Raw genomic sequence first — 24,573 nt, 5'->3', positions numbered from 1 at the left:
CCCCCCCTTCAGACAGGAATGAAGAACAGGAAATGTGTCCCTTCTGTGCCTGAGACTCTACAGAACCAGAAGAGTGAAGGGTGCCTTCAGGAGCAATTTGGCCTGAGTGTCCCTCAGACCAGCTAGGCTCTGACCCCCAGCTTTTCCCTGTCCTCACCGGGTGACCTCAGACAAAGGGTTCAATTTCTTCGAGTCTCGATTTCCTCATTAGTAAAATAGGAATAATAATATACATTCTTTAGGTTCTAAGAAATGAATATTATCTGTAAAAACAAACATATAGTAAGCATTTAATACAATGTAGATTTTTTAATTTTTATTTTTAGACAGTGTCTTGCTCTGTTACCCAGGCTGGAGTGCAGTGGTGCTATCATAGCTTACTGTAACCTCAAACTCCTGGGCTCAAGCAATCCTACTGCTTCAGCCTCCTGAGTTGCTGGGATTACAGGCATGTACCACCAAGCGCAGCTAATTTTTTAATTCTATTTACTTATTTATGTAGAGATGGGGTCTCACTGTGTTGCTCAGGCTGGTCTAAAGTCCTGGGCTAAGGCCATCCGCCCACCCCAGCTTCTCAAAGTGCTGGGGTTGCAGATGTGCACCATGGCGCCCAGCCTGATATTCTTAATATTACCAGAAACAGCCCATGAGTCCTACATCTTCAATTTTTCCCTCTCTACTGAATCCTGTTTTTTCCTCTCTATTGGATCTTTTCCATAAATATAAAAAGCAATTATTTCTCCTATTTTTATTTTTTTTGAGACAGGGTCTTGCTCTGTCACCCAGGCTGGAATGCAGCGATGCAATCATGGCTCACTGCCACCTCGACCTCCCAGGCTCAGGCGATCCTCCCACCTCAGCCTCCTGAATAGCTGGGACCACAGATATGCACCACCACACCTGGCTACTTTTTGTATTTTTTGTAGAGATGGGGTTTCATCATGTTTCCCAAGCTGGTCTCAGACTCCTGGGCTCAAGGGATCTGCCCACCTCAGCCTCCTAAAGTGCTGGGATTATAGGAGTGAGCCACCACACCCAGCTTCTCCTATCTTTAAAAAAACTCTCCCAACCCTTCTTCCTCCTCTACTTCCATTTCTGTCTTCCATTTACAACTAATGTCCTTCAAAGAACTGTCTGTGGTCACTGACTCCAATTCTTTGTTTGTTTGTTTGTTTACGGAGACAGAGTTTTGCTCTGTCGGCCAGGCTGGAGTGCAATGGTGCCATCTTGGCTCACCGCAACCTCCGCCTCCCGGGTTCAAGCGATTCTCCTGCCTTAGCTTCCTGAGGGGCTGGTATTACAGGCATGTGCCACCACACCTAGCTAATTTTGTATTTTGAGTAGAGATGGGGTTTCTACATGTTGGTCAGGCTGGTCTTGAACCCCCAACCTCAGGTGATCTGCCTGCCTCGGCCTCCCAATGTTTATTCATTTTTTAACCTTTTCTATGAGACTTTCACCCTCTCCACTCCATTGGCACAGCTCTTCTCAAGGTCACCAATGACTTTGACTTTCCTAAATGCAACAGTGGATTCCCCAGTCCTCATCTTACTTACTCCATCAGCATCACTGGGCATGGTCAATTGCTCCCTTTTTGATTCATCTTTGCTTGGCTTCCAGGACACACAACACACTCTCCTTATTTTCCTCCTGTCTCACTGGCTGGCCCTACTGTCTTTTTTGCTTGTTTTCCTCTTCTTCGTAATCATAAACACTAGACTGTTTCAGGGTTCATGCCTTGGACTTCTCTTTTCCATCTACCATCATTTTCTCAAAAATCTCATCGTCTTTTGGCTTTATTTTATTTGACTTTATTTTTGAGACAGAGTCTTGCTGTCGCCCAGGCTGGAGTGCAGTGACGCGTTCTTGGCTCACTGCAACCTCCGCCTTCCTGGTTCAAGTGATTCTAATGCCTCAGCCTCCCAAGTAGCTGGGACCACAGGTGTGTGCCACCATGCCTGACTAATTTTTGTATTTGTAGTAGAGATGGGGTTTTGCCATGTTGGCCAGGTTAGTCTCGAACTCCTGGCCTCAAATGATCCACTCACCTCAGCCTCCCAAAGTGTTGGGATTACAGGTGTGAGCCACAGCACCCAGCCATCATCTTTTGGCTTTAAATGCCATTTATTAATTCCAGACTCCCAAAATTTATCTCCAGGCCCTGACCTCTCCCCTGAATTCCAAACTGACTAGTTACTTGGCCTTTCCGCTAGGACCTCTTACAGGGATGTCAATTCCCGTAACAGAATACCTGATCTTCCCCAAACCTGGACCCATTAAGTCGTCTCTTTCAGTTCATGGCAATTCCCTTTTCTTAATTGCTCAAGTCAAATTCCCTGGATTATTGCAATAGTCTCCTAACTGGTCTCACCCTTGTCCTTCACAGTTTATTCTCCGCCTCCCAGGTTCAAGAGATTCTCCTGCCTCAGTCTCCCGAGTAACTCTATTTTCAAAATATTTCCAGAATCTCACAACTTCTCACTGTCTCAGTTACTACTGCCCTGGTCTAAGATACTTTCTTCTATTCCCTGGATTACTGCCATAGTCTCCTAACTGGTCTCACCCTTGTCCTTCACAGTTTATTCTCAACCCAGCAGCCACAGTGGTCTTGTTAAAATGTAACTCAGATCATGTCCCTGCACTGCTTAGATTATACAGTGGCTTCCCATCTTGTTCAGAGTAGATCCAAGTCCTAAGAAAAGCCCTCCATGACCCCCACCCACCCACCTACACCTTTCTGACATCACCTTCTACTCTTTCCCACCCTGTTCTCAATTCAGCCACACTGGCCTGCAGATGGATCCCTAACCTTGCCAGGCTTGCTCCTGCCTCTGGCCTTTGTACTTGCTCTTTGTGCTGGGAATGCTTCACCTCCTGATGTTCTCAGGCCTCTTCTCTCCTCCTCCCTTTTTTTGTTTGTTTGTTTTTGAGACAGAGTCTTGCTTTGTCACCTAGGCTGAGCAGCGCGATCTCTGCCCACTGCAACCTCTGCCTCTCGGGTTCAAGTTATTCTCCTGCCTCAGCCTCCGGAGTAACTGGGATTACAAGCTCCTGCTACCACGGATTCTCCTGCCTCAGCCTCCAGAGTAGCTGGGATTACAGGCTCCTGCTACCACGCCCAGCTAATTTTTGTAATTTTAGTAGAGATGGGGTTTTGCCATGTTGGCCAGGCTGGTCTCGAACTCCTGACCTCAGGTGATCCGCCCACCTCGGCCTCCCAAAGTGGTGGGATTACAGGCGTGAGCCACTGTGCCTGGCCCAGGTCTTTAACTGTCACCTTCTCAGTGCGGCTTTCCCTGGCCACTCTCCTTTATTTTTTCCCTAGCACTCCTCACCACCAAACACACTCGCACACACGTGTGCACACACGCTTGCTGTTATTAATCTTGTTTATTGCTTGTTTTCCTCAGTAGAATGTACATGGCATGAGCGCTGCAGGGTTTTTGTGATTTCAGTTCACTCCGTTTTCCCCAGCACGTGGAGCAGTGCTTACCTGTAATACAAGCTCAGTAGATGTTGCTTTAATGAATGAATTAGTCCCTATTCACAAAGGAAAAACAAAACATCCTTCGTGAAAAGAGCTCCTGGGGGAAATCCCTACGAGGTCTTTGGCCTGAGAGAAACACAGTTAAAAAGTTGAAGGGGGAAATTGTTTTGGTTTTCCCCTTTCTTTCTGAAAGTTCCATTTAAGGAAGACTAGCCAGGCCTGGCCTAACAATCCCTTTCTAATCCTTAATATGCCTTAATGAGAATGCAGAAATGAGTGGGAGTGTGGCAGGCCAATTCTCCCTGACAATCGCACAGACAGGCCTGCGTGACAGTCGCACAGACAGGCCTGCGTAGCACTCCAGTTACACAGACAGATTTCCACAGCGCTGCCTGAACATTGAGCAAATAGTTAAACCTAGAGAAATCGGTGCTCAGACATCCAAGCTAGAAATGAAACATACAGTTAGTAGGAGCCTTGCATGGGCTTCTCCCTTGCTGGAGCAAACCAAAATAATAGAGACAGTTTTACATTCCTAGTGCCAGGACCCATCTCAGGTCGACAAAATCAGACAAGTCAAGGTTACAGAGGCAGCTGTTTTAATAAATTCATTGGAAAGTCTAAGGCAGCTCTCCAGACCAAGCTGTAAAAGAGATAAGACAGAAATAATCACTCCGTACCACCATAGACAGGCCTTGAAGGTACTGGGGCCCTTTTAACCGGACTTAGCTTTTTTTTTTTTTTTTTTGCCTCTGACCTTCTAGTTGAAACAAAATTGGTTACCAATAGACTTAGGCGAATGCTAGACTGCACTAAGAAAATTTTAACACTTTTGAGTTGGTCTGGTGGAATTATCTCTGGCATTCTCCCTGTATCCGGCTATAGTAGTCAATTCCCTTCTTTCCTAGTTTGTCTGCTTCTCATTATTGGGCCTCCAGAAAATGCAGCCGGACCTAGCTTGGTTCCGGGAACAGGAGTGGGAGCCTGGGTGTACTGCAAGGAAAAGGGAAGGAGAGGAGAAGACAAATGCAGGGCGGACACTCCAAGGAATGCCTGATCCACAGGAACTGGACTTGCCCAGGGTCTTTTCTGCCTCTAATAGGTTCCAAAGCAGGTTCTCCACATGTGCCCCTGCTCGATGGTCTCTCCCAGGTTCATTGCTCCTCCTATCCAAAGACTCCCTCTGCCTGCTTGCCTCACTAATGGTGCCTCTTTTAGGTTGTGTCACAGTCTCCCCATTAAAAATTCCCATCATCCTGGTCAGGCACGGTGGCTCACGCCTATAACCCCAGGACTTCGGGAGCCCGAGGTGGGCAGATCACTTGAGGTCAGGAGTTCGAGACCAGCCTGGGAAAAATGGTGAAACCCCGTCTCTACTAAAAAATACAAAAAAAAAAAAAAAAAAAAATTAGCAGGGTGTGGTGGCTCACACCTGTAATCCCAGCTATTCAGGAGGCTGAGGCGGGAGAATCACTTGAATCCAGGAGGCAGAGGCTGCACTTAGCTGAGATTGCAACACCGCACTCCAGCCTGGGTGACTAAGCAACACTCTGTCTCAAAAAAAAAAAAAACAAAAAACAAAAAAACACTATCCAGTGGCATGTCTTGAGAAAAAAGTTAAAAAGCTATTTTCAGCCTGTGTAAATTAAAGGTGGGAGAGGGTGGAGGAGATGCTGACAGCCCCAGTGCCTGGTAGAGAGGGGGCAGTTTGCTTTGCTCATTTACATACAGTAGTGATCACTGAATGGCCAACCCATCCTCCAGCTGGGACCAGCCATCAAAGACAGATGAGGCAGCCACTTACCTAGTATGATCAGAGGGAGACCAAAGACTCTGTTGCACCAACCCCTTGCCACGGTATTTACCGTGCTCTGATCAGGATAGCCCTTCCTTGGGTAAAGACCCCATGTTTCCAGGGGCCACCTTTCAAAGCCCCAGATGTCCTTGTGGAAGGCAGAGGGTTCAATCCAAGACAATCCTTTACACCTGCCAGTTCCAAAGGAGGTCTACACCATATGTCTCTAAATATTTAAAAGTTACAATCAAGCCAACAAACTGATGAAATATGTTCCATCTTCCTACTCTGATGACAATTTGGAAGGCTGGGTTCAACTTCAGAATTCTCAGACTCTACTTAGACTTCTCTGCCAGAAGTGGTGGCACACGAAGGGCCAGCCAGCCCCTAGCCCCAGCTCATGTCCAGCCTCCCTTCTCCTCCCACCCTGGATCCCTCCCACACCACAGGGGCCTCCTGTATAGGTATGTGGGCACCTCTGCCTGCACTTTCAAGCTCTGTCCAGCTGCCCCTTGGGTACTGTGGGCTTTGGGATGCACACACCACAAACGTAGTCTGCCCTCGAGAGCACCGACACTGGGAACAGGCCTGCAGGAGAGCTGAGGCTCTTTGAGTTCTCAGGTTCCCAAACTGTGATCTTGAAGGAGAGCATGGGCTCTGGGCTGGGGAGGAGTCCCCTTGGTCCTAAGGACTCTTCACCCCATGGAGAGGGGCATGGCAGGAGCAGCCCCCTCTAAAGCGCAGGACTCAGGGCAAGGGCTCTCTTGCCAGTTGTAATGAGTGAAGCAGAGGACAGAGAAATACCAAGGAAGAGAGAAAGGAGAATGTGTGGACAGCATGGCATACTGCCTGGGGAGGAGCTCACAGTGAGGAGTCCCTGGGCAGCCAGGGGGCCATCCCAAGATTGGGGAAAGAAAAGCTAGGAAAGCAGGAATGTGAAAGGAGGTGAGTGGAAAGTAAAAAGGCACTGAAAACAAACCTACTTGATAACAAACCTTGCTCTCTTTGGGTATATTTTATCCATGTATGTGTGATGCATGTTTTTTTTTGTTTGGTTTTTTTTTTTTTGAGACAGAGTCTCGCTCTGTCTCCCAGGCTGGAATGCAGTGGTGCGATCTCAGCTCACTGAAACTTCTGCCTCCTAGGTTCAAGTGATTCTCTGCCTCAGCCTCCCGAGTAGCTGGGATTACAGGCGCCTACCACCACACCCAGCTAATTTTTGCATTTTTAGTAGAGATGGAGTTTCACCATGTTGGCTAGACTGGTCTCGAACTCCTAACCTCAGGTGATCTGCCTGCCTCAGCCTCCAAAGTGTTGGGATTACAGGCATGAGCCACCGTGCCCAGCCGATGTATGCATTTTTAACTGAACCATTAATCCTACTCCTCAGTTCATGGCACATCGTCATCATTATTTATTTGGGTGGAAAAAGGTCACTTTTGTTTTATTTATGTATTTATTTCCTTTCATTTTCATTCCCCAATGCCCACCCCACATTCCCATTGGCAACAATTTCGTACACACAGGGGGCCATCCTGACCCCTCTCTCTTCACTCCTGCATGCAATAGCCCTGTCTGAACCCAGGAACCATTCCTCTACATAGATCTGTTATGTCTCTTCAAAGTGGTCATGCATCCTCCATGTCCAGGACAGGATATAGCTGGCTCCCTCCTAGGCCTTGCAGGAAGACTAGAATACGTTAAAACTTCTAGAAGGCCTTGTTAAGCCTAGAACGGACTTTTGCATAGATCACCCCACCTTGGACCTTGTAGAAAGGAAGTGCCAAAATCCCATTAGAAGTCATTTTCATCTGTAAATAAGTCCCTGACATGTTTTATTACTATGTTATTTTTAAGCCTATTACACTCCAGTATCATATTTTAATCTCCGAAAAAAGAGTTTGTCATAAATGTCCTACAGTGGATAATGTGCCTGTACTAATTTTTTTTCCCCCAGAAAACGGTCTAAGTTTCTGGCTACCACATGTATAATAGTAATTACCATTCTTTATCTTTTATATTGCAGTTATCTCCTTTAGTCATTTCCTGATAATAAATCATTTTGTTTTGTCATTTCTATTACCTTGGGATACCAGAAACATGGGTAGATTTTTATTAACATAAAATAGTTGACTGACTCCTAATTATAGCATCCAAAGTGCAGACATTTCAAATCTGGCTGTCATCCAGTCTGTCCCTGGATCTAAGGCAAAAAAAACCTAAAAAATAAAATAAAGGAAATCTGGTTGTTTCATAGGAGTGTGTGTGCATGTGCGTGTGTGTGCATGTGTGCGTGTGTGTGTATGTTAAAAAATAATTTATATATCTAAATTATCCCGAGGCCAATTTAAAATAATCTTTTAGCATCAATCCTAATTTTCCCCTTTAATAACACATTTATATCTTTTTCTTCTTTTTGTATTTACAGACAAGGTCTCACTTTGTTGCCCAGGTTGGTCTTGAACCCTGAGCTCAAGGGATCCTCCTGCCTCAATTTGCCAAAGTGCTGGAGTTACAGGTGTGAGCCCCCGCACCCAGCCAGATTTAAATCTTAATATGAACTAAATGACCCTTTCAGCCGGAACTGGCATCTTCCAGTAATTTCCCAAAATGACAAACACAAAGAGAAAGAGGCAAGGCATGCAACCCGTGTTCTCTAGGCCTTTCAGAAAACATGGAGTTGTTCCTTTGGCCACATATATGCCAATCTATGAGAAAGGTGATATTGTAGACATAAGGGAATGTGTACTGTTCAAAAAGGAATGTCCCACAAATGTTATCACGGTAAGACTGGAAGAGTCTACAGTGTTCCACAGCATGCTGTTGGCATTGTTGTAAACAAACAAGTTGAGGGCAAGATTCTTGCCAAGAGAATTAATGTGGGTATTTATTGAGCACAGCCACCATAGCATTATTAAGCGCAGCCACCATAGCTTCCTGAAACATGTGATGGAAAATGATCAGAAAAAGAAGGAAGCCAATGAGGAAGACACTTGGGTTCAACTGAGGCACCAGCCTGCTTCACCTGGAGAAATGCACTGTGTGACAGCCAACGGGAAACAGCCTGAGCTGCTGGATTCTCTTCCCTATGATGAATTCATGGTATAATCAGTGTAAAAAAAAATTAAAAGACCTCTGGACTGTTAAAAAAAAAAAAAGGAAAGAAAAAAGAAAAAGAAAACAACAACAACAAATAAATAAATAAATAAATGCACCCTGACCAAAGTTGCTAAACAGTTTTCTCCAATCCCATTTATTTTCGTTTTCTAGAAATGTGAACATACGATAAGTTGGGGGAAATTGTACGCGTGTGGTATTAGCAGGGGCAGCTTATTATTAAGATGTCTCTGGTGGTAGTAATATTTCTATGATATCATAGTTGGAAGTTATTTAATTAGAAAAGGTAAGATATTGTAAATAAGAGTTAAATCCATGGTTCTAAAAACCATGCCTGAAGACCAGCTCTTAGGGAATATGGGCTCTGAGGATCAGGACAGGAGAGAGGGCAGCAATTGGTCCAGGGAGATGCTCTCCCATCCTGAGAGTCAGAGCTGCCCCGTTGCCTTTGCAGTCCCCTCCTTGTTAATCTAAAGTGTGGTTCCTAGGAAACTAAGGGGTTGTCACTGTCTAAGGGAGAGTTTAGATGTTTTATCAGATTAGAATTTAAATACTTGATCAATGAGTGCTAACATAATTAGGTCCTAACAAAATCGCAGGCAAACTCTAAATGAAGAAGTGCCTTTGTCGCTGCTGCCCTAATCGGGGTTTGGAGGTATCTCAGGACTCAAGCTAGGAGATCTCTCCTATCCAGGGCAGCTGTTAGCTCACGAAGGATTTTTGTGCAAATTAAGGAAGGTCCTCCAGATAGACTGACAGAGCCTGCACCCAAGGTGCCTGGCCAGGAGTGTGGGGCCTGGGCTATAGCCCCCACCATAGCCTCCGCAGTACATGTGGCTGTCCCTCTGGGTCAGTGTTCAAACAAGTTCTAGCCTCCCCCTGGACACCCTGTCTCCTTCCAGTGACCATCTTAAAGCTCAGTTCCCCTTTCCACCCTTCTGTAAAGTCACCAGTAGTTCCATGTGGCTAAATCCAAGGAACTGGTTTTGTTCCTCATATTACTGCCCACTTAGGAAACTCTGACCTTGCGGATCACTCTCTCCTTAAAATGCTCTTCCCTCTGCCTCTGTGACGCCACACGCTCCTTGGGTTTCTCCTCCTACTCTCCTTTTTCCTCTTAGTTTGGGGCTTCCTCCTTGCAACCATGTTTACATGTAAGCTTCACTCAAGCCTCAGTCCTCACCTCCCTCTCTTCCTATTCTAGACTCTTTCCATGACTTCAGATATGATTCCCACAGCCAGGGAAAGCCTTATTTCTCTATCTTCACATCCACCCTGGAGGCGACAGTACTGGATCACCTCCCCTGGCTGTCTCTCCACCATTTACCACTCTTTTCCAAAGACCAGGTAAATGAATCGATGGGGGGATGGAGGTGGGGTTTGGGGAAAGGCTGCATAAGCTCTAGTGAGCCAAACTGGACCATATGGGTGGTCTTGCAATTTCACCAAGGGGCCTCTGCCTCTGCTGAGGGGAGGTCCATAGCTGAGTGGGGGGATTCAGTGTGGGGGAAGGTATTAGGAAGATTAGTGGTGTCTGCAGAGTCCCAGCTGCATCTTCCAATCCAACTTTATCAGCAATAAAGTTGATATTGATCCCTAGCTGTGGACTCATTCTACTTCTCAATTGGTTCCAACTCAGTGGAGGGTAGATGATGTGTACCTCTACCACCACCCTCAAAACCCGCACAGGGCCCAAAGCCCAGGAAAGCTTAAGGAACGGGCACAGGATGGAGACTTAAGATACACCCAGTAAGGATGCTTTGGACAGGAGGGGATTCTAGGTCCTTGACTTATTTAGGATACAGCACTTTAATGAGACTGGTGTAGCAGGACCTCAGCAAACTCAGGCCTTTGCTACCTCAGTATACACAGGTTGTGCAGACTTTTGTAACTGATAGATCTAAGCAGGTGCAGCCAACATTAGAGGAATCGTTCAGTCACTTAAAACTTGCAGAGCTTCAGTGAATACATTCTTTAGATATCAGTAGTTGGGATACTTTTTTGTTGTGCCTACCATGCTTCTCAGGCAGGGATAGGCCAAAGGAAGCTAAGCTCCATGTGGGCTACAGCTTCGGTTCTCAAACTCTCACATGCATAAAAGTCACTGAGTAAGTTTATTAAAATACAGTTTCCTGGGCTTCCACTCCATGATTGAGTAGGTCTGGGGTAAAACCTAGGAATTTGCATTTCTAACAAGTTCCTAGGTGATGCTACTGGTCTGAGGACCACTGGGTTAGAGTACACTAGCCTGTGTGGTTCTAGCCTTCCACCCATTCAATCAACTGCTTCAAATTCTCTTCCTATTTATGTTATGTTGACCTGAATCCGATTTTAGAGCCAAGAAAAGAACTGTGGTGGAATTAATATCCTGATTCTGTACACTTACCTCCAGACTCCTAGAGTCACCCTCAAAACCCATGGCATAGTTTAAAGTCCTCTGTAGATTTGTTACTTAACCCTGGCCATGGTTTTGATCAGAGACCCAGATTTGGAGGTTCAGCCACAGAGGGTAGTGGCTTTTTATCAATGAACAGATAGAGAAACTGGGGCCCTTATTTTATAGGTGGCTGGCCATCTTTTGGGGCATTAATGAAAATATTAGTAAAACCAAAGATTAAGAGGAATAGGCTGGGTAGGGTGGCTCACACCTGTAATCCCAGCACTTTGGGAGAACAAGGAGGGGAGACTGCATGCCTCCAGGAGTTTGAGACCAGCCTGGGCAACATAACGAGACCTCATCTCTAAAAAAAAATAAATAATTAACCAGGAGTGGCTGTTTATGAATGCCTATAGTCCCAGCTACTCAGGAGGCTGAGACGGGAGGATTGCTTGAGCCCAGAATATCAAGGCTGCAGTGAGCCATGATTGTACCACTGCACTTAGTTAGCCTGGGCACAGAGCAAGACCCTGTCTTAAAAAAAAAAAAAAAAGAAAAAAAAGAAAGAAAAAAACTGGCCAGGCGTTGTGGCTCATGCCTGTAATCCCAGCACTTTGGAAGGCTGAGGCAGGCAGATCACTTGAGGTCAGGAGTTTGAGACCAGCCTGGCCAACATGGCAAAACCCCATCTCTACTAAAAATACAAAAATTAGCCAGGTGTGGTGGCGCGTGCCTGTAATCCCAGCTACTAGGGAAACTGAGGTAGGAGAGTCACTTGAACCCGGGAGATGGAGGTTGCAGTGAGCCAAGATCACGCCCCTACACTCCTACACTCCAGCCTGGGCAACAGAGCAAGACTCCATCTCAAAAAAAAAAAAAAAAAGAAACCAAAAAACCAAAAATGAAGAGTAAAAAGACCTGTGGCAAGGGCATACTGTCTCCAAGAATCAAGGAGGAGCTGAACTGGTTGAGACATGTTGACCTTGAGAGCAGTTGAAGAGAAAGAGAAGTAATGCAGCTAGGCTGATAATGGGGCAAGGGAGGACAGCAGGGGAAGAAGCCTGGGGTTCAGCCAGAGACACACCTGGGTTGTTTGCAGCCAGGGTCCATTCTGACTGGCTAAAGCCGAGCCTTACCACCACTGCCACGTAGAGGGAAGGGTTTCCTTAAGAGAAATGTTTTGATCATGAAGGCAAGACTAGTCCAATCTAAAAGGCAAAGGGAGATGTGGTTGGACCCAACCGCTCTCAAATAAGGTATTATTAATAGAGACTCTTTTCCTTTGGCTACTACTAGGCCAGGAAGGGTGACTTGGGTCCAAAGAACTCCAGTAAAAAAGGAGAGATTTCAGAGAAGAGAATGGAATAATCTACACACCTACCCCACCCTCAACCAGGGAGCATAGTTTCCAGGAAGCTCTTGAGAGGTCCTCTCTTAAAAGGTCAGATAAGGAGTCAACTGTAAGTTTAATTGGGGAAATCACCCTTTAAAGACTATGACAGTTATACCAGGTAGTCGTGCAACTGTGGCCGGATTTGGGGAGGGAGGTCTGGGAAGATAGGCACAGAATGTGTCCAGCTCACCACCAGTGAGTTTCAAGGTGGTTCATTTAGAATACTACAGGTGGGAATGTAGGCATGGTATGTACCTTGAGGGGACATACCCAGGAAACTTTTGGAGGGGCCCTTTCAGAGAAGGCACAGGAAGATGAAGTGAGCTGCAGTGAACCAGGCAGGACAGTGGTAGATGGAGTCCAGGCCCAGGTTAGATAATTGGTCCAAAAGGAGAAAACCACCTGCAAGGAGAAAGAAGGACAAGATATGTTTCAACAGTCACGTTGTTAGCAGATTCAAAACTTCATAATTTCATACTGCTCACTATGGTGTACCCCATGAAGCAGAACTTAAGGAGCATATCAGAAAAACAAATGTCCTGACTTAAAAACAAATGGAAATAAAGATGAAAACACCAGTACAGCAAACAGTGCTGGCTGACCTGCGATAAAGAAGGAAATGGTTAACTGAAGAAGCAAGGTAAAATGTGAGACTCGACTGCCCTGTCCTGAAAAGAGAAGTGGAACAACAGAGGCATATAGATGATCACAGACATATTCCACTTCTCAGTAAAAGACAGAACATAAGGTAATCTGCTACTGCCTTTGACACAGCTTTAATCCTCAAGGCAGAGAAAGGCAGTGCTCTGTGGACCAGCACATGGCAGAGATATTTGTCCTCACCAGGCCTTAGTGAAAAGCCTCAGAGCCACAGACAAACATGTACTAAGAACCTTCTATGTGCCAGGTACTGTTCTAGGCACTGGGAGTACAGCAGTGAACAAAATGAAGACCTCTGCCCCTGGGAACATACATTCCATAGCAGCTTCAGTTGAGGAATCCACTACTAGTGATTCTCCAGATTAAACAAGTGAGAAAACTGCCCCAAGAGGCAGGTACCACAGCCTTATCAAAATCCAGGCAACAGCCGGGCACAGTAGCTCACACCTGTAATCCCAGTACTTTGGGAGGCCAAGGCGGGCAGATCATTTGAGGGCAGGAGTTCAAGACCAGCCTGGCCAACGTGGCAAAGCAAAACCCTTTCTCTACTAAAAATACAAAAATCAGCCTGGCGTGGTGGCATGCACCTGTAATCCCAACTACTTGGGAGGCTGAAGCAGGAGAATCGCATGAACCAGGGAGGCAGAAATTCCAGTGAGCCGAGATTGCGCTACTGCACTCCAGCCTGGGTGACAGAGTGAAGGCAATCGCTCCTAGGCATTCAAAAGCGGGGATAAATATTTAGGAATTTTGCATGGCACAACATTAACAGCTTAAAATCTTCCACAGTGAGAGTATTTACACCAAAGAAATGAGAAAACATTGCCAATCAGGACTTATTCATTTATTTATTTGAGAGAGCCAGTTTACCAGCACACCACTCCAATGGCTGCTTACGAGGCGACATGGGGCTGTGTTCCTGGCTCTACAGGGACACAGGGGAAATGGAAATTAAGGGGCTTTAAATCTACAGAATGGGGAAGAAAGGATTCCCCAGTAACTTTTTTTTTTTTTTTTTTTGAGATGGAGTCTTGCTCTGTTGCCCAGGCTGGAGTGCAGTGGCGGGATCTCAGCTCACTGCAAGCTCCGCCTCCTGGGTTCATGCCATTCTCCTGCCTCAGCCTCCCGAGTAGGTGGGACTACAGGCGCCCACCACGACGCCTGGCTAATTTTTTGTATTTTTAGTAGAGACAGGGCTTCACTGTGTTAACCAGGATAGTCTCGATCTCCTGAACTCATGATCCACCCGCCTCAGCCTCCCAAAGTGCTGGGATTACAGGTGTGAGCCACCACGCCTGGCCCCAGGATTCTCCAGCATCACTGGAGACTTCTAAAGCATCACTGAAAATTTCTAAATTTTGCAAGAGGCCAGGAAGGTTTCAATTTCCAGACGTGCCCTAGTCCATAATTAACTTATTGATGAAAGACTTCTCCTAACACAGTGTAAAGTTCACCAGTCAAGAACTACAGAAAACCAACATAGATTGAGAGGTATTAAGACAAGCCTGATATCTAAAAGTTTTTTTCTTTTCTTTTCTGTTTTCTCTACTTCCCACAGATACTGCTGGGCCTCTGCTAGGCTTGTTAGCTGGTGCCAATACTATGTGTATATTCTGGGATTCTGGGGACTTTATTTTGATTGGTGAAGTAGATGTTCATATGATTTTTGTCTGTTCATCAACTGAATCTCTTTCCCCTCCTTAAAAGTCTTGGTGGGAGGCAGAGTCTATCCCCTTTTATAGAAGCATAAAATGTCACTTACTTTCCCAGCTTCTCTTGCAGTCATGTGGCCAAGATGCAGCCATGTGACCAAGGCTCGGCCAGCGAGATGGACCCACTCTGGACTTTGAACCAGGAGTCAGCGATGCACAGATGAGGCCCAACAGAGAATTCCCCATGATGATGGGGACACCGCTCAGTTGCCAACAATGCCTTCTTCAGACTAGTTCATGGGTCATACTATGCAAAGCCAGGTTTTCTTGTCTTCCCTGTAATTCCCCCAACTACCCAATGGACTATGGATAAATTCCTTCTTTGCTTAAATCAGGCAGTGTTGGTTTCTGTGGCTCATAACCTAGAATCAGGACTGATATAACTGGTCTAACTGCTGTAGGGGCCAGCAGATTAGTTCATGTTTTCTAAGTCAGGCATAGGGCTGGTGCTGGGATAATCTTCTCTGTCCTTTTAACCCTATGGACTCTAAAAGTGGAACACACAAGAGACATTGGCTGCAGTCACTGAGTGAAGGCCCTGGGCTGAGGCTGAACGGTATGAGAGTGCAGGAGATCTTCATGGACTTTAATATCCTTGGTCTTTACCTTATAAGAGAAAGGAAATTTGATTCGGGGGGCATACCTCCTTGGGAATGTATTTAATAACTAACATACTATTAAGAAGGGGGAAAATGCCGGCTAAACTTTGACAAAATGCTCTTTTGTCACTTAAAATGTTTATACTTCATTAACAACCTCTTTCAGACTTACTTGGACATAGATTTGTATCATAGGTTGCTCTTGTGCATGCATAAAAAGGAAAATAGAAGCAAAATAACGTAAAGTACTCTTAGAAGCTCTTTATATTAGGAATCCAAATATTCTGAATCATCTTTGCTTTCAAAGTTGAACAAATTTTTTTTGTTTGTTTTTATTTTTAGACAGTTTCACTGTTGTCGCCCAGGCTACAGTGCAATGGCGCAATCTCAGCTCACTGCAACCTCCACCTCCTGGGTTCAAGCGATTCTCCTGCCTCTGCCTCTTGAGTAGCTGAGATTACAGGAGCCCGCCACCACACCTGGCTAATTTTTGTATTTTTAGTACAGACGGGGTTTCACCATGTTGGTCAGGCTGGTCTCGAACTCCTGACCTCAGGTGATCCACATGCCTCGGCCTCCCAAAGTGCTGGGATTACAGGCATGAGCCACCACGCCCAGCTGAAAGTTGGACAAGTTTTTATTGAATGTCTTTTTTCCCCCCAAGACATAGTTCACACAAGCCTGTAACATACTCTGAACACAGATTTTTCTATATAGGACCTCAATTTTGGATGATATTCCAAAAGGTTTTTTTAAGTTTTTTATTTTGAAATAATTTTGGATGCACAATAAGTATAGAGTTCTCATGTGCTCATTATCTAGCTTTTCTCCATGTTCTGAATCACTTTTTGAAAACTAAGATATAATTCACACACCATAAAATACATCCCTTTGAAGTGTACAATTCAGTGTTTTTAGTACATTCACAAAGTTGTACAACCATCACCACTATCTATTCTAGAACATTTCTCTTGATTTCTTTTTCAATTAAAATCCTTCAAGGGAATATTCCAGAACATTTCTATCACTCCCCAAAGAAACCCTGTATCTATTAGCAGTCACTCCCCGTTCCACTCCTCCTGCTCCCCCAGCCCCTGCAACCACTCATCTTTCTTTCTGACTGAATCACTTTTTAATTCAGAATGGCCTGTGTGCATCTCAGTGTCAGTGTCTGTGTCACCAAGAGCACTGATGATAGAGCATTTTATAGCAGAGTGCTTTGTTCTGTCTGCAGGATTTTCTTCCAAGTTGCTGGAATCTGTTCTTAAAGTTTTAACACCCATGTGCAGACAATGACAACTCCATCGTAACTGCAGCCTGGATGATGAGACTGTAATATGAATACCAGTTTCAGAGAGGTTAAAATACAAAAAATTGCCAGGCATGGTGGTGGGTGCCTGCAATCCCAGCTACTCGGGAGGCTTAGGTGGGATAATATCTTGAGCCCAGGAGTTCAAGACCAGCCTGGGCAACATAGCAAGACCTAGTCTCTTAAAAAAAAATGTGGGGGAAGAAAATGAACATGGACATCTTAGAATCAATGAAACACTGTAATAAAAGTAGGTTATTTAGGACATTTCCATTTTATTGGCATTGTATCACTGTCAGGCAGCATATTGTCATACATTTCTATTATCATTTGATCTACTTCATATCTTTTGGTGAGCCAATTGGATGCTACAGCTGAGGACATATGAGATCAAGAAATAGGACAGTGATGAGTTTTCACCCCATGGTGCAGTAGGCATTGATAATTTAATTAAAGAATGGTTCTGCTCCCACTTCACAGTCTTTTTGGAACAAAGGCTAACTACCCATGCATGAGTGGTTGAAGAAAAAATTCAAAAGAGCAATGGATTTTATGGAGAGAGAGGTGGAGGTGAGCCTTATAAAATGGGAGCAGGATAGCAGGTCTCCAAGGCTCACCTCAGGGAAGTTCACTGGTAGGACAGCAGAGTGATGCCTCTTGTCCTCTCTCCAGCCCTCATTACCCGTGCTGGTAATTTTTGAATGGTCCACTCTCCACCCTTCTCTGCCCTGCTGTGTGCCCGGGCAGGCTGACTGCTGCAGACTACATTCCCTACTCATGACAGTCCTCTAGCTTCTGGTGGGTTTCATCGATAGGAGGGAGTTATAAGGGGGGAAGAGAGAGTAGACAGGATGATTATTTACCTCCCCCCACAGCCCACACTCACACCTGGCCAGTCAGTTTTGGCTCTGGCTTCTTTCCTCTGCCACATTCCTGTTGAGCAGCATCTCTGCCTGCCTTGGCAACAGCTCCCACTGAGTTACAGTAACAGCTCCCGCCCCTTGTCCCTACTAGAACTTCCTAGTATCTAGTTCCTGGATGCATCTGCATCCCCTGTTGGTACTTTTAACCTTGCCCACACCTCCGCAAGGTGTGGACATGGTTAAAGGTGGTGTCCCTTTGCTAAACTCTCTTCAGGTTCCACTTTGAATGTACCATCTGTTTCCTGTTGGAACACTCAGTCCTTCCCGAAGTGGGTGACCCACAGACAGCTGAGTGCCTCTCTCTCCTCTCCTCTCCCTTCTTCTCTGGGTTGGTGCCCCTGCACCAGGCACCCAGTCCTCTCTCTTACATAACGCAATCTTAATGGGCCAGGCTCTGTTCTGCAATAGGGAGGTCTGCAGTTGAGGGCTGTATTAGGCCATTCCTGCGTTCCTATAAAGAAATACTGGAGACTAGGTAATGTATAAGAAATGACGTTTCATTGGCTCATAGTTCTGCAGGCTGTACAGTGCCAGCATCTGCTTCTAGGGAGGCCTCAGGAAGCTTTTACTCACCGTGGAAAGGGAAGCAGGAGCAGGCATGTCACATGGAGGAAACAGGAGTGCATGGGGGTGGAGTGGGGGGGAGTGACGGTGCCACACACTTTCAGACCATATCTCCTGAGAACTCACTCACTATGCGGAGGACAGCACCAAGACTTGAGGGATCCACCCCCATGACCCAAATACCTCCCACCAGGCCCCCCTTCAACACTGGGGATTACATCTCAACATGAGATTTGAAGGGGACATCCAAACTATATCAGGGGCCAATAGGTGAAATTCAGGGGGAAGATATTAAAAAGCCCAATTTTGTCTATGGATAAAAGATCCATTCTATAATCCAGTTTAACCAATAAAAAAATTGAGACTTTTGATTCCCAAGATCGATATCTAGTTCTCAGCTGCTTCTGCACTCGGAATGTATGGGACATCATTCATTGGTTCCCTTAAATCCCAACAACCACTCTCAAATGTATATCTCCAGTTTCAGACTCATATGGACAGCTGTCTTGTTGTTCCACAGGCTCCTCATTGAATATACTCACAGCAAACTCATAATCTTCCTCTTTCTACCCTCAAACCTGGGGCTCCTCCAGTGTTTCCTGTTTCATTCTATGTTACCACTCTCCATACTGTTGCTCATGCCCAAAACCTGAAAGTCATTCTTGACACCTTCTTTTTCATCCTTGTATATATGAATTTTCAGATACGGTAGATCCTATGAACAGATCATTTATCCAATCCATCCACTTCTCTCCACCATCATAGCTATATCCCAGTACAAGCCATCATCAACTCTTGCCTGGACATAGCATTAACTTACAGTTCTATGAGCTCAGCTCTCTTCTTCCCTGATCCCTCAACCATTCTTCAATCAGTATCCAAGGCCTTTCACATGTTTTAAAATCAAATCTGAGCATGATATTCTCCTGCTTAGAAGCTTTTAGGTCTCCCAACTGGTCATACGATAAAGTCCATCGGGAAGGAGAGTAAGAGGGAAAAAAAAGCTTTTTTAAGGATCAAGTCCAAGGGCTCACCATAGCTTAAAAGGCCCTTCAAGATCTTGCCCCTGGCTTGCCTCATGAAGAACTAATTCATCTTCACACACAGCACTCCAGACACACTGGCCTCCTCTATTCCTTTAAATGCCTTGCTCCTCCCCACCTCAGAACATCAAACATTCCATTCTAGTTCCATCTGCCCAGAAAGCTCCATCCATCAGCTCCCACATCCCCAGCCCGGCCCTTTCATTCCTTGCCTGGGCTCTAGCTCCTGCATTTGTCCTGTGTAACACTTGTCACCATTATCGATATGTGGTCACTTTCTATGTGGTCAAGTCCTCTAGACCCGAAGCTCCTTCTGAACTGGAACTGTGTCTACCTTGTTCACTTCTAGGTCTCAGGGCCTAGTACATAGCCTGCCTTGTGGTGGTTGTTTAATACACATCTGTTGAATTAATGATGTTGAGCCTATAGTTTTTTCACTTTGAGCCTCAGTTTCTTCATCTGTTACGCTAGAGGAAGTGAGGTTTCTTCCAATGTGAACATTTCATGATTTTATGACTGCAAAGCACTTCTTTGAACACCAAAATTGCTCAGTTGAGGATAACATGGTTAAAGAGGAAATTCTTTTTCTTTTTTTTTTTCAAATTTTAACCATTGAAGTCTCAGTCATAAAGAGGAAATCCTTGAGACAACTCTGCTGCTCCCACCTGTTCATGGTCTACTGGGAAATACAACATACACAACAGTCTCACAGGTCAAAAGGCATCTCTGCTTCCAAGAGTTTAGCCCCTCTCTCTCAAGAAAGTTAAATTACAGGTGTGGCCTGATGTTTCTAGCTACCCTTCTGGTGCACATGAGACAATCCATAAATCCTCCAAACTTTACCCTACTGAGACATCCCAGATTCTGATGGCACAAACAGGGATGGATTTCAAATTTGTGAGCTTTATCATTTTCTTCTTTTGGGGGTGGTGGGTGTTACTAGAATCTTTACACATTATATTGTTTTAAAAAGTGTTAAAGTGGAAACAAACTAAAGAAACAAAAATTAGCCCTCTCTAGAATCTCAGACGGAGTTAGTTAAGATGATATCAGGCTGGGAGTGGTGGCTGACACCTGTAATCCCAGCACTTTGGGAGGCCGAGGTGGGGGGGATCACCTGAGGTCAGGAGTTTGAGACCAGCCTGGCCAACATGGCAAAACCCCATCTCTACTAAAAAATACAAAAATTAGCTGGGTGCGGTGGCAGGCAGCTGTAATCCCAGCTACTCGGGAGGCTGACGCAGGAGAATCGCTTGAACCCAGGAGGCAGAGGTTGCAGTTAGCCGAGATTGCACCATTGCACTCCAGCCTGGAGCAAGACTCCGTCTCAAAAAAAAAAAAAAAAAGGTGAGATCATACTGAATTAGTGTATGACTGGTGTCCTTGGAAGAAGAGGAGACAAAACACAGACACAGACACAGAGGGAAAAAGACCACATAAAGACAGAGGCAGAGATTTGAGCTGTGCTGCTACAAGCCAAGGAACATCTGAGGCTACTAAAAGCTGGAAGAGGAAAGGAAGCATCCTCCTCTAGAGCCTTTGGAGGGGGCACGGCCTTGCCAACACTTTGCTCTAAGGCTTTTGGCCTCTAGAACTGTGAGATAATACATTTCTGTTATTTTAAGCCACCTAGTTTGTGATACTTTGTTACAGAAGCCCTAAGAAATGATGTATCAACCTTTAGGAATTTATTCCTCTAGAGCACAGGGTGGCAAACTATATAGCCCATGGGCCAAATCCAGCCCACTGCCTGATTTTGTATGACCCATGAACTAGGAATTATTTTTTTCAGAATAACATTTGCAGTCAATCTGATGATAGGAAACACTAACTTTAAACATGACTTAAACAAAATATTATCCCCCGAAAAGGAATCTGTCTTCTCATTAGTAGACTTCTATTACAAAAAAATTGCACTAAATTATTGTTAAATTTTTAATTTCATCAATTTAAAATGTGCAGAAGTTTGTTTTCTCTTGTTATATGAGGACCTACATAATATCCACAATTTTGCCTCTTGGCCCACTGATACGGTTTTTCTGTGTCCCTACCCAAATCTCTTCTTGAACTGTACTTCCCATAATCCCCACCTGTTGTGGAGGGACCCAGTGGGAGGTAATTGAATCATGAGGGCAGTTAGCCCCAGGATGTTCTCATCATAGTGAGTGAGTTCTCACAGATCTGATGGTTTTATAAGGGGCTTTTCCCCCTTTGCTCAGCACTTCTCCTTCCAGACGCCATATGAAGAAGGATGTGTTTGCTTCCCCTTCTGCCATGATTGTAAGTTTCCTGAGGCCTCTCCAGCCATGTTGAACTGAGTCAAGTAAGCCTCTTTCCCTTATAAATTACCCAGTCTCAGTTATGTCTTTAGAAGCAGTATGAGAATGGACTAACACACCCACAAATCCTAAAATATTTTCTTTTTTAAAAAATAGAGACAGAGTCTCTGTTGCCCAGGCTGGAGTGCAGTGGTGCTGATTATAGCTTACTATAACCTCCAATTCCTGGGTTCAAGGAATCCTCCCACTTCAGCCTCCCAAGTAGCTAGGACTACAGGCACAGGTTACCATACCCAGCTAATTTTTAAAAAATTTTTTGTAGAGATGGGGTCTTGCTATGTTGCCCAGGCTGCAAAATATTTTCTATGTGGTCTACTAGAGAAAAAGTTTGCTGAACTCTTCTCTAGAGGAATCTCAGTGTCACCTACTCATTTAGCCAGGGAATTTCTAAGCATAAGTAGAAACATTTTTATTATGACAAAAAGGATCTATTTTTAATGTGTTTTCATCTTATATAATTTTCCAGTTTTTTTTATAACAGCTTTGAGATATAATTCACACACCATGCAATTCATCTGTGCAGTTCATCCATTTAAAGTATACAATTTAATGGATACTAGTAAATTCAGTTTTACAACCATCATTACAATTAATTTTAGAACATTTCCAGCACCCCATAAAGAAATCCCTTAGTAGTCAGACCCCATGTACCCCCAGCCCCAGGAAATCACTCATCTATTTTCTGTCTATTGGTTTGCGTACTCTGGACATTTCATATACATTTTCCATATCACTTTTCTGTATTTGCTTTGACTGATCTTAATTTTTATTTATGTCCTTTTGATACTTTAAAATAAGAATCAATACTGTAAGTGTGAGTCTTAGGAATCTTTGACACCTCTAACATCCTATCTTTTCCATCATGAAATTTATCCCACAGATAGGGTCCCATTGGCTACATTTCTCTTACAGAAATGTTAAATGATTGAATATCCAAAGGCCAAGAAAGTGGTACCCAGTGCATAGGAGTCCTCAATCTCCCAGCTTGTAGCTTTTTGAGTTGCTGAGTTATGATATGTCAGGAATCAGCCCAAATATCTGTCATAGCTTATAGATAATATGAATCTCTGAGATGGGAAGAAAAAGTGGTAAAAAGAGAATTGCTTGCACAAATTGCTCTTGAGAAATATGGCATAGTATTTACATATTTCATTTTAACTAAAGTGTTCTTTCAGAATCGAGATTTTTTTTTAAACCGTGCTTGGCCTCACCAACAATTATTTGCTTTTATTATTGCTAACAGGTCCTCCGACTGGAAACTACCACTTCATCTTGATGGTTATAGTAATTAGTTATAATGACTTTTAATGAGTCCTTGAGTTCTTTCCTTACTTATTAAAGAGCCATAGCATTTAAATCACCTCACCTACTGTTCCGGTTATCTATTGCTGCATAACAATCCACCCCAAAGCTTACTGGCTTAAAACAACAATCATTTTATTATCTCATGGTTTCTGTGGGTCAGGAATTCAGGAAGAGCTCCACTGAGTGGTTCTGGCTTAATGTCTCACATGCAGTGGCAGGAGATGGAAGAGCAGGCATTGGGAGAGCTTGGGATGTCAGGGCCTCTCCATGTGATCTGTTTACATGAATTAGTTTGTGCTTCCTCACAGCATGGTGGTCTCAGGGTAGTAATGCTTCTTAGACAGTGGCTCAAGGCTCTAATGCAGGGTCCAGAGAACCAGGAAGAATCTGCACCACCTTTTTTGACTGAGTCCGGAAGGTCACACAAAATCATTTCTGCCATACCCTACTGGTCAACAAGTCACTAACGTTTGGCCCAAATTCAAAGGGAGGGCCACAAAGTTCACCTCGTCATGGGGGGGAAGATCAAGGAATTTTCAGGTATGTTTTAAAACTAAAATTAGCTGGGCCTGGTGGCGTGCACCTAATGTGGTCCCAGCTACTTGGTGAGCTAAGGTGGGAGGACTGCTTGAGCCCGGAAGGTGGAGGCTGCAGTGACCGGTGATTGCACCACTGCTCTCCTGCCTGGAGATAGAGCAATACCATGCCTTGAAAATAAATTAATTAATTTAATTAAATAATGTTTTAAAACTGCTACAAGCTGTGCAGAAACATTCTTTGGTTTACGCAATAATTACTCTGGCAAGAGACATTTCTGTCTTCCGTTTACTTCCTTGTTTTTCTTCTCTTTCTTCTTTAAATGATCCCCTTTAAGTGTTTACAAATTTAAAGATTTCAGCTCTAAATATTTTGTTTTTTTATATGTGTTCTGTATATAGACCAATTCTTGTGCCAGGCCCAAATATTTCCGGCTGCTCTATTCTGCTCTGCCTACTTCCTGTTTGGTTGACTTTGATTTCCTGTCCTCTGTCAAAGGGCTTCATTAAAGTTATAAACTTCCATTTTGACCTAGGCACTGTGTTCTATTTCTGAATCCGCCAGTGGTCTTGAGCAACAGTACGCATACGGTAACTGTTAAGTATAATACAGGAAGTGAAAATTAAAGTACTATGTCTCAAGATTGATAGAATTAAATGCTCAGTTTAAGGAAATACATGGTGGAGACCATTTTTCAGGAGCTCAGACCTCAGCCAGACTGAGTCTCTCTTTTAGGGATAGTTGGATCTCTCTTATTTTCGGCTGCAAATAACAGGAAACTCAACTGGTTTACATCATAATGGAATATTTATTATCTCATATAACAAGGAATCTGAGGTAGGATGGTTCCAATTCAGCAGCTAATCATGTCACCAAAAACTCAGATTCCTTCTAGTTCTTTCTGCTCTAACATCTTCAGCATGGTGGCTTTATTTTTATTTTTTGAGAAAGGGTCTCACTCTGTTGCCAGGCTAGAATGCAGTGGCATAATCTTAGCTCACTGCAACCTGCACCTCCCAGGTTCAAGCGATTCTCGTGCCTCAGCCTCCCAAGTAGCTGGGATTACAGGCGTGCACCACCACGCCTGGCTAATTTTTGTATTTTTAGTAGAAACGGGGTTTGGCCATGTTGACCAGGCTGGTCTTGAACTCCTGGCCTCAAGTGATCTGCCTGCCTTGGCCCCCCAAAGTGCTGAGATTACAGGCGTGAGCCACTGCGCCCAGCCCATGGTGGCTTTATTTTTAACTCATGGTCTTAAAATGGCTTCTATGGTTTACTTATCACATGCAGACACAGCAGTCTAGTGAATTCCTGGGTGTTCCTTTTTATGAGTGGGAAAAAAAACCCAAAAAACTATTTCAGTTCATTTGAGCTGCCATAACAGAATATTGGAGACTGAGTAATTTATAAAGA

The 24,573-nt window shown here is 44.4% G+C and overlaps 1 long non-coding RNA gene and 1 pseudogene across 1 annotated transcript in view; one reads left to right on the top strand and one right to left on the bottom strand.

The window, feature by feature from the left end:
• Positions 1–3,377: 3,377 nt before the first annotated feature.
• Positions 3,378–24,573, bottom strand: part of LOC129030136 (uncharacterized) — a 33,543-nt gene continuing 12,347 nt past the window's right edge. The window contains exons 2-3 of the long non-coding RNA XR_008500564.1: positions 12,425–12,571; positions 3,378–4,860 (exon numbers count right to left, since the gene is read on the bottom strand). This is a non-coding gene — a long non-coding RNA (uncharacterized LOC129030136). The remainder of the gene's footprint in view (positions 4,861–12,424; positions 12,572–24,573) is intronic.
• Positions 7,893–8,390, top strand: LOC134737883 (large ribosomal subunit protein eL21-like; annotated as a pseudogene).

Source organism: Pongo pygmaeus, chromosome 12, assembly GCF_028885625.2.
Source record: "Pongo pygmaeus isolate AG05252 chromosome 12, NHGRI_mPonPyg2-v2.0_pri, whole genome shotgun sequence".
Lineage (NCBI taxonomy): Eukaryota > Metazoa > Chordata > Mammalia > Primates > Hominidae > Pongo > Pongo pygmaeus.
This window is presented reverse-complemented; position numbering and strand designations above follow the sequence as displayed.